The 10,138-nt window shown below is 38.3% G+C and overlaps 1 pseudogene; it reads right to left on the bottom strand.

Moving 5' to 3' along the window:
• Positions 1–251: 251 nt before the first annotated feature.
• Positions 252–9,337, bottom strand: LOC120443287 (annotated as a pseudogene).
• Positions 9,338–10,138: the final 801 nt, after the last annotated feature.

Raw genomic sequence — 10,138 nt, 5'->3', positions numbered from 1 at the left:
ATTCATACAGTAAACCATTAGTAAAGTTAGCTTTTTGAAAAAATTCAACACAATTTTAAAAAAAAGTAATTAAAATACATTTGATTTATTAATATTGCAAGACAATTCAAATATTTACACTGCACTGATTTAACATTGTACAGTTAAGCAGCAGAAAAAATTGCATACTGAATGCCCTTATGGCAGCACTTGCCCCACATCAAAAGAAAATCATACAATAAAATGTTTGATAGGATTTGGAGAGGTTCCTCTCAGACTACTTATTTCTGGGAACAAACTTGAGTTTTACAGGCTGAACTGGTTGAAACTTCCAGTCATACCGAAGTGGAATCTAGAAAAAGAAAAGAAATGGATGTAACATCAGGGACAGGACAGCAGAGTACCATGACACTTTGAATGTGGAGGAGTGTTGCTCTTACCATGGTCTCTTTGCATGTTTCCAAAGTGTACTTCTGCAAGAGACAGACAATAACCATCTTCATGACGAGGAGGGCGTAGCGCATCCCAATGCAGTTACGAGGGCCGAGTCCAAATGGCATGAACGCGTATGGGTTCACCTCTTCCATGCTGTCTTTACTGAACCTGCAGATACAGATCAAACAAACTTTAAAAATGTAGATATGTAAAATCAAATAATTCTCATTGTATTGAGCCATGATTTTTAGGCAGTCTGTAAACCTACAACATAAAGAGTAGGGGGCATAGGTCAGGGCAAAATATATCATTACTTCTAAAGCTTTGAGGGGTCTTCCTGCTAAACCATCTAATCAGGGATTAGGGACCCATTGGCCAGTCAGATCTTACAGCAGGGAAAAACCTATGATCAAAGCAGTACTTAGGTGGAAGCTATAAAGGATAAAACATCCAAAAGATCTACCAAAGATAAAGCAAAGCATAATGTCCCAGGTTTCACTAATTACTCTTTCTTGCAAAGGATAACAGAGTTCTTCATAACCTTGTGATGACACACCTACACGCACATTTACCTCTCTGGTCTAAAAAGCTCAGGTGAGTCCCAGTAGCGTGGATCTTTGTGCAACACCCACACGGAATTCTAATTGTGGTTCCTTCAGGGATGGTGAGTCCATTCACTTGCACAGTTTTTTTGCACACCCTGTTGAGGCGAGGGGCAGTGGGAATCAGTCGCATGGATTCAAGTATAACTTGCTCCAGGTACTGTAGACCGGTCAGCTCTTCATATGAAATGGGTGCCTAGGCAAAATATAAAGAAGAAGGCAAACATAAAAACAAAATATGCAAATGGCATCCACCACTGACTCAAGGATGGCAACAAATTATGTGATGAATTACTGTACATCTTTCTTCAGGTTAGCATCAATTTCTTTGTGTAAGGTCTGCAACGCATCAGGGTTGGTGGCCAGATTATAAAGGATGTTAGTTAGAGTGGTACTGGTGGTCTCGTAGCCTCCAAAGATGAAGACCAAGGCCTGGGAAAGGATCTCATGTTCAGTCAAACCTATGAAAAAAAAAAATTAATGATCTTATTTAAGCGTAATCAGTAGCTAGTACTTTCTTGCCCCTGTGGGCAGCTAGAGTTAGGGTTAGGGTTAAAGCTGGTGCTACTAATTCCTACAGGCGTTCTGACTTTTCTGGAGTCTTGGAACACACTGTGGTACCATATCCTCATGAGCATCAGTTGAATATGGTTGTACTGCAGAAAGTAGTGTGTTACTACAAAAATGGCAAGAAAAAGGCAATTAAGATGGAGGAGAGACAGACTAACATAACACTTACAGATGTAGGTCTTTCTTACAGAGAAATTGTAAACAAAGTCAGACCCAAAGAAACAACTGAATTCGAGGACAAGTTTCTGTGAGTTAACAGCTTGCATGATAGGCAGCTCACAGGACAACAGCTTAATAGTGGTCGTAGTTATTAGGAGTTGGGATGGTGTGTGTTGCTGTCCTGTCATTTCCCTTTTTCGGCGCAGGCAGGCAGGACTGTGATCCTCTGAATTCCCTGGCACACCTGTAGGGCATCAGGCATCATCAGCTGGGGCTATTTGAGGAGCAGCACAGCTGCTCTCTGGTGTCGGAGTATTGCCTCATGCACAAGTGGTAACGTGTTGGTTTCTTTCTGAATATTCGTCACCCTCGTCAGCCTGCGCCGTCACTAGCCCGCACTCTATTTGCCTCATCCACCAGCTCCTCACACCCCCTGGCCCAGCCTGTCACCAAACTTGTGGCAAGTAAGCTCTCCAACTCACTCACCTCACATAGTCCTCGTCTTCCTCTCACAGTGTCTATTCTCTAATCTCTGCTCCCTTGCCTTCCCATAGACTGTTTGAGTCCTCCACCACTTATAACGGCAATCCCAGAACTGTGTTATTGTTACTCTGTCACTGTAAATAAATCATTTACGCTGTAGCTTAAAGTGTCTGTGTGATCTGCTACCTGGGTCCACACGGGTTGACCCTAACAGCAGTAAGCAAGTCTCAGCTTCAAATGTACAGAGAAGACTTTGAGCTGCAGGCATGACAGGACGAGTTGAAGCAAGAAAGCCATCGGTAAGATGTTAGAATAAGCCATAAAACACTGCCATTGGACTATTGAAGACTGGAAGAAGGTATCGACTCATGAATCAAAATTTGAAAATTTGAAATCTTCATTTCATCATGCAGGACATTTGTACGCCATCAAGAAGGCAAATTTTTGGTTCCACAGTGTGTGGCATCAACTGTCAAACATGGAGGAGGAAGTGCACTGGTCTGGGGCTGTTTTGCTGGATCCAGGTTCGGTGACTTGTACAGAGGAGAGGCACCCTGAACCAAAACGACTACCACAACATTCTGCAGCGGCATGCAACACCCTCTGGTATGAACCTAGTTGGTCAGGGGTTCATCCTACAGCAACATAATGACCCAAAACATAATTCCAAGCTTTGCCAGACTACCTCAGGAAAAAAGAACAAGATGGTAACCTTGAAATCAGGGAGTGGCCAGCACAGTCTCCAGACTCAAACCTTTGGTTTGGGTTGGACTTAACAGAAGAGTGAAACCAAAGCAACATACAAGTGCCACTCATTTATGGGAACCTCTGCATCAGGTATGAGAAGAACTTTCTAAAAGAATATTTGATATTTTTGTTTTATTGTAGAATGAATCCCACGGGTGTCTTCAGCTGTTATATCTGTCAAAGGTGGCTGCTTTGATGGGTCAAAAGTTTAGAATACATTTTGGTTCATAAATTGATTCCATGATTTTTTTTTTAAACTCCAACTGCATATTTGTAATATTCATTCGTTTCATTTCAGAGTGCAATGAGACATTAAACTGCATCATTTTTAATAAAAAGATACAAGAACTGATTTCCCTGTTCTTGTATTATTTTTCTATGCTTTTAAGATTAATACTAAAACTTTCTGTGATGGAGTGTGGTTTGTGGCTCAGCTGCAGGGGGAAGGTGTAGCAGCAGGTTCAGGGTGTGGCGTCAGAGGCTGTACACACCTGAGCTCCATCATCCAGTCATGGCTCCCCGATAAAGGATGTGCTGGGACCTGAGGTTGGAAGTGTGTGTGCTACAGGGCAGCTGAAAAGTTGCTCAGTGAAACTGTACATTTAGTTAAGGGTATGCATTGGCACCAATGCATACCCTTAACCTCGATTCTTGTCTTCTGTAGTTTACATTCTGGCTGAAACTCTACATGTTGACCTGAGATCCAACTTGGTTAATGTAATTTTTATAGCCACATTATCAAAAATGTTACCATAGCTAGGGTGGCTCTATAAATATTTACAGGGATGTCATAGTGATGTGTAGAGCCCTTCAGCTGATTATCATCCAGCTCCTGGCTTATAATATATGATACTGACTGACTGGTCTTTTGAGACATTTGATCTCATGAGAAAAAAGTGTGTGTTAAACCCCTGATCCTGAGTTGTCTAAAGTAAATGTGACATAGGTGACTGGGTTATTCTGGATTACTTCTGTGGTAAACACATACCTTTACTTGGTTGTTCTTCATCATTCTTATACGTCTTTTCTGGGATCTCACTCTCAATCAACACCTGCAGGAAGTCTGCTCGAGCCTACATCAGAAAAGACAATATTCAAATGTGCTCACATGTGGATGATTGAGAGTCAATAGCAGAAGAAAAAAATATCAATAATGTTTGCGGTGTGCATAGACTGTATATAAAAGGTGGCAAATGATTCCAGGTATTGCCCTAAATTATTTTTTCCGTAGCTTACAGGGAGCGAGTGCTGTGGTTTCAAAGCTAGATGTATATGGAAAACAACCTTCTCTTGTCTCTCATGTCTATAAACATTTCTGATGAGCTGATGGCCTCTGTGACTAGTTTCATGTCCTTGTCGATTTAAAGCTTACAGATTTGTCTTCATGATGCTGGTTTTTAAATTTCTTGAGGAGGTTGTAGAAAAAGTCAACACTGTCCCTGGGTGTGATTTCCATGTTCAGGAACTTTGCCAGACGTCCACCAAAGGGAACTGCCACTGAAAGGAGACCAGACCGAACAAGCAAAATTTGACACCTGCAGATACCATTGAGTTTGCTTTCTGAAAACAACTCAATTAAATGAGTTTTTTAAAAGTCAAAAGAAGGACATACTTATGAATAAGAAAAGCCACATTTTGAATTTAAGGAACTTTTGGACTTGAACATTAACAGGATCATTTTGATTGTTTATGGAGTCTATCTCCACACTGAAAGAAGCACTGGTCACAGTGTCTAAACTGTAAGGAGCCACAAACCTATGAGAGTTGGAAAAGACAAGTGGTCAGTGCATTATTTATTTTAGGATGAACAATTTAATATGTTTGCATATTTCTGATTAACAACATACTGTTTGACAGTGATGGGTTCATCCAAATTCATTTCCTCAAGTTTTGCAACAAGTCGTTCTGCATAGCGAGCAACGAGGGGGAAAACCTTTTTTATATAATGGAGACAAAATAAGAAAATTATGTTATTAATATTCTGTATATGTTAAATGTCTGTCAGATATGTAGAAAGAAAACAGATCAAAACACACTGATGATGTTGGTACAATTTTTTTGTAAACTCGTTTTCTCTAGTTTAAGAACTTTAACAATGTTTGTACAGTAGCTGTGAAAAAAATAAGAACATATAATGGGAATTGCTGGCTTTTGTTTTTGTACTTCATTTTGTATATAGTTTAATCACATTAGTGGTTATGTCTTGATGCATGCTCAATCATCCAGGTATTGAAATCCAGAAAAGTTGATTCTGTTCTTCTGGACGTAGCGTTTTCAGTGGGGAAGTGTTTCACCACCTTTCACCCACTGAAACAAACTTTGGGATATAAGTGGTTAATGAACTTTAGATATGATATCAACCTGTTTCAGTCTTCCACTGGTGAAGCATGGAGACACGCTGTTGCTGGTCGTTTCCACCTTTCATCTTTGACTACTACAACAGCGTCTTCCATAGGTCCGGTGAAAAACCAGCATCCTGTGAAAAGGAAATAATAACTCTCAATGTTTGCTTACATCTCCAACATCAGTTTCCACGTATAATGTAATGTAGTTGGTATCTTCTCTTTGTTGGCTCTATGTTGATTATTCATATGGAACAATCTTTGGCTAGATCAACACACATGGCTACATGCAACAGTGGAAAGTAAACAAACAACAAATACCAACATCACCATACATAAGCACTACAGTGTAAAGAGGTTTGAGTAAAATGTAATCATTAACCCGTCCTCTTTCTCCAGGTTTGTTTGATAATATAGATGTGGGGAAATATCTGATATTTGTTAAAAATATCTTAACTACTACCACTGCTTAATGATGATTGATTAAATAAGCATATGTCAGAAAACTGTTTCAAAGTACACCACTCACTAGTACAATGCTGATAATTTATATTGATTATATATTATATAATATATTTATATATTGTTTCTGGGACAGAAACAATAATGTGATGATTTCAATTGGTTTAAATTAGGGCTGTCAAAATTAACACGTTAACATAAATTAATCTGCCATCGCGGTCAACGCGATTAAATTTTTTAATGCAATTAACGCATCTGGAGTGCAGAATGACTCAAAATCCCTGAAATATTTCTGTTAACACATTTTGGGCAGTTTGTCCAAGTAGAGTTACCTTCACACATGCACAAATGGGCAGTTGATCTGTTAATGACGGGCAGCTGAACCAATCAACTCAGTATGGAAGATGATAAACGCACATTGGCCCTCTCGATGGGAAATTTGAGTAGTAAAAGAATAAGACGGAACAGTCGACCGACAAAGTATTATGCACGCTGTGCAAGAATGAATTTTCTTTTCATCGAAGCACTTCCAGCTGAAAATATCACATTGACCCGAACCATACGTTAGCCAGGGGTGCTGCTAGCACTTTGGCCCAACTTGCGAGAAACCACTCACGGAGCATCGGGGACTCAGTAAGTCTGACTCGGAAATATTGACTGACACAGTTGCCAAGTGGATTGCAACAAACTGCAGACCTATTACTATCGTTTAGAAGACGCGCTTTACATAGCTTTGGTTCCTCATTTCAAGGACTTGAAGTGACTCCCAAGAGTGACAGAGAGAGTTGATAAAAGTTTACTGAGTTTTTTGTTAACATGAATGTTCAAGATGTTCAATAAACATGTTAGGTGCGTATAGTTTCCCTTTTTTCGCGAGTCTGTTTACTCATGCAAAATGAAATGGGATTAATATAGAATAAGAATGAATGATATTTAATCGTGATGAATCAAAATTAATCCACAGTAACCCTGTGTTGGATCAGATTAAACATTTTAATTGTTTGACAACACTAATATATATTATGTATTAGTGTATACTTAACTATTAGTATATAGGTTTTTTTTATAGTTGTATTTCACAGGAGAGAACCTGTGTTCAGAGACTGAAGGAAACTATTCAAATTCTCTTTGAATTTAAGCACACATTCTTTGTGTTTATTCTGCATTTACTTCATTATATTGCATAAATTTCAGTTACAAGCTTAACTAAAAGTTTTAAAGTAATTGACCAGGCTATTGATCAAGTCACTGTGATTAATGGTGATTAATTACAGAAAGTTGTGAGATTAATTAGTTAATTTTTAATCTATTGACAGCACTAGTTTAAATACATATACCCTTCCTACAATTAGCTTTGATTCTGTCATACAGAGTGAGATAGATGTTAAACATCTGTCTTTGTTCTGTAGTTTTTTTGTGAAACAGTGAAGTGTGTTTCCTGGTTTGCTTCATGTTCTTCAGCTGCTGTGTTGGCTGATGTAACCCTTGAGTAATATTACTTCTTTTACATTTCATGTGGTAACAGTCTTTCCCTGTAGTGCTGCTGACACTATAAACTGGAGAATTTCCTAAGTTGCTTTCAAAATCACTGCTAGCAATTTTGTTAATGTAAAAAAGTGAGAAAGTATTTGTATCCATGTTTTGCTAATATTTTACGTTCTATGGAGAGTGGCAGGACGTCCAGAGGTTTCATGAAATCTAATAAATGATGCAACTTAACAGATATCTGAGAGCAGATGTCAGCATTGTACTACATCTGATTTGCTGAATTTTCACTCTGGTATATGATGGAAAGAGGAGCTTCTTACCCTGCGGTTGGTGAACACAGAGTAGCACTCCTTCACCATCACAGTTTTAACAATCTCAGGGTCGGCCACCATTAACAACGGCGTTCGTCCATCGTACAACCTGCAAAAAAGAAAACAGCAGTTTACAATAACACAATTCATGGCTAATTGTTTAAGGCATTTTTTGTTTTAAACACCTTTTTTTTTTTTTTTGCTTTAGACCGCAGCATTATTGACAATGAATTCAGAATTGTTCTATTTTATTTTTTATTTTATTTATTCTTTTTTGGGGGGTGGGAGCTCACAAACATATTTTAACATGAGTGGACTTCCTGGTTGATGAAGTAAATACTCACCCCCAGACGTCCCCATACTTGGCATGGCACTCTAGGTCAAAACCAAGAATTCCCTGCAAAAAGTTATAGGAAAATGTGTTTTAGTGTCAATATGCCACTGAATAGGACATGTGCATTCAAAATACAGAGAAGTCAGGCAGGTCATTGATAGTGACGATTGATAAGGATATTAAATATTTCCTCCTCACTTCTCAAAGATCAAATCAGTCAGCTCCTCATATCTCAGTCTCTAAGGTGAGTTTGGTTTCTGTGCGTACCTTTCTTATGCCCAGCATCGTTCCAATATAAGGCAGGGGCCTCGGTCCAGGTATCCCCAGCTTTCTGAAGAACCGATATGGCCATAATCCGTACCTGTGTCACAAAACAGAGAAAATCTGAAATCGTCAGTTGGACATTAAAACAAAAGAAATACAGGAGAAACAAAATTCCACGACGAGTGGTTTGACCGCGACATAACATAAGGGCCCGATTGTCTTGCAAAACAGTAGTCGAGGAATACTCACAGTAAAATCAGCGTGAAAAGCAGGACCAGCAAAGTCCAGGTGGTTGCTGAAAACAGCGTGTGAAAAACATTGCGACTTCTTTCTGACAAAGCGCTACAGGTGATTCTATTTTTATGATGTTTGTGTGAAACTGTTACAGCTGCGCATGCTCAGCACTTTTGTGTAACCTTTCCCACAATAACACAGGAAGAGGAAGGAGATAAAAACGCTGGTGTAAAGTTAGTGATATTGGTCACATGTATCAGTGTGCCAAGGGCAACTGCTTAGTAAATGCACGACCTATTTGACACTGGATTTACTAGTACTTTTACACACCTGTGGTGTTTATTCACTGACAAAAATGCACAGAATTTAATGAAGTCGTTTATCTTAAAACTGTGGAATTGTAATTAGAATTTAAAATACAATTACACAAACATTCATCATTTGAGTATAAATGTTTCAATTTCTTGTCAGTTTTATGAAAACCAGATTTCAGGCAAATTCTTCTCTGTGATATTATTTGTGAGGTTTATTTTCACAAATCTTTGTAGGAAAATTTCCATCTTTACAAAAAGATAATTAATTTTATTTCCTCTCCTCACACCTTTATGGAAATGTGCTCACATTAATCCCTTCAGTACAGGTAGCTGCAGAGTTAGCTGGATCAATATGCCAACATTCACAATTCTAGGAAGCAGCACTGTTCTTCCTGTTACAGTCTATTCTTTTTGTTTTACTGGCGGATGCATATATTTAACAGTTTCAAATAATCAAGTCAATATATGTGAATCCCTACAACGCCTAATAGAGTTATTTCAGAAACAGCAGCTCCACCCACCTGCTGCTCAACTCTCGGCTTTGAGGGACAGCCAAGTAGAAGAAAGTTTGATAGGTGGAAGGTTTAGTATTATTGTTAGGATTTTCTTGCATTTAAGAATTCAATGAAAAGATCTCAAAGACAGCATTCAAATTTATCTTGTGATGCTTTGGTGTGTCTCTCTTTGGAGACTAAAGAATTGACTAGAAAACACCTGTACCTGTATAAATATTAGGTTATGTTAGACACTCCACACTGAGGGCATTTTTTAATAGCATCAGTAAACTTTGTGAGTACTGTTTCTTTATTTTTCTGCCTGAGAGCCAGAAAGGCTATCGGTCTACAAGACTCAAGACTGGATGCATGGGGAAATGGAGTATCCGCTCTGACTAGCCCACAAGACCCTATGCCTTTGGAAACCTGACTACCTGTGAGGTAAAACCAATAATAAGACTACAGCCATCAATGAGACGTGTATAGCTGCCAGCAGCTTATTTCATGGACTTAACTGTCCCAAGAGATATTCTGATAAGTCTCTAGATTTCAAATTGTAATTTTATTTATTCATTTGTATAAAGCTCATGCATGACGGAAAACAAGACAAAAATAACAAAGGCAAACCTAAAGATAAAGTGTCACAGAATAATATGTTTGCACAAATCAAAGATGGTTATCAGGAAATTCATACAGTAAACCATTAGTAAAGTTAGCTTTTTGAAAAAATTCAACACAATTTAAAAAAAAAAGTAATTAAAATACATTTGATTTATTAATATTGCAAGACAATTCAAATATTTACACTGCACTGATTTAACATTTTACAGTTAAGCAGCAGAAAAAATTGCATACTGAATGCCCTTATGGCAGCACTTGCCCCACATCAAAAGAAAATCATACAATAAAATGTTTGATAG

This window comes from Oreochromis aureus, linkage group 13, assembly GCF_013358895.1.
Source record: "Oreochromis aureus strain Israel breed Guangdong linkage group 13, ZZ_aureus, whole genome shotgun sequence".
Lineage (NCBI taxonomy): Eukaryota > Metazoa > Chordata > Actinopteri > Cichliformes > Cichlidae > Oreochromis > Oreochromis aureus.
The sequence above is the reverse complement of the archived record's forward strand: the minus strand, read 5'-3'. Positions and strand labels throughout refer to the sequence as shown.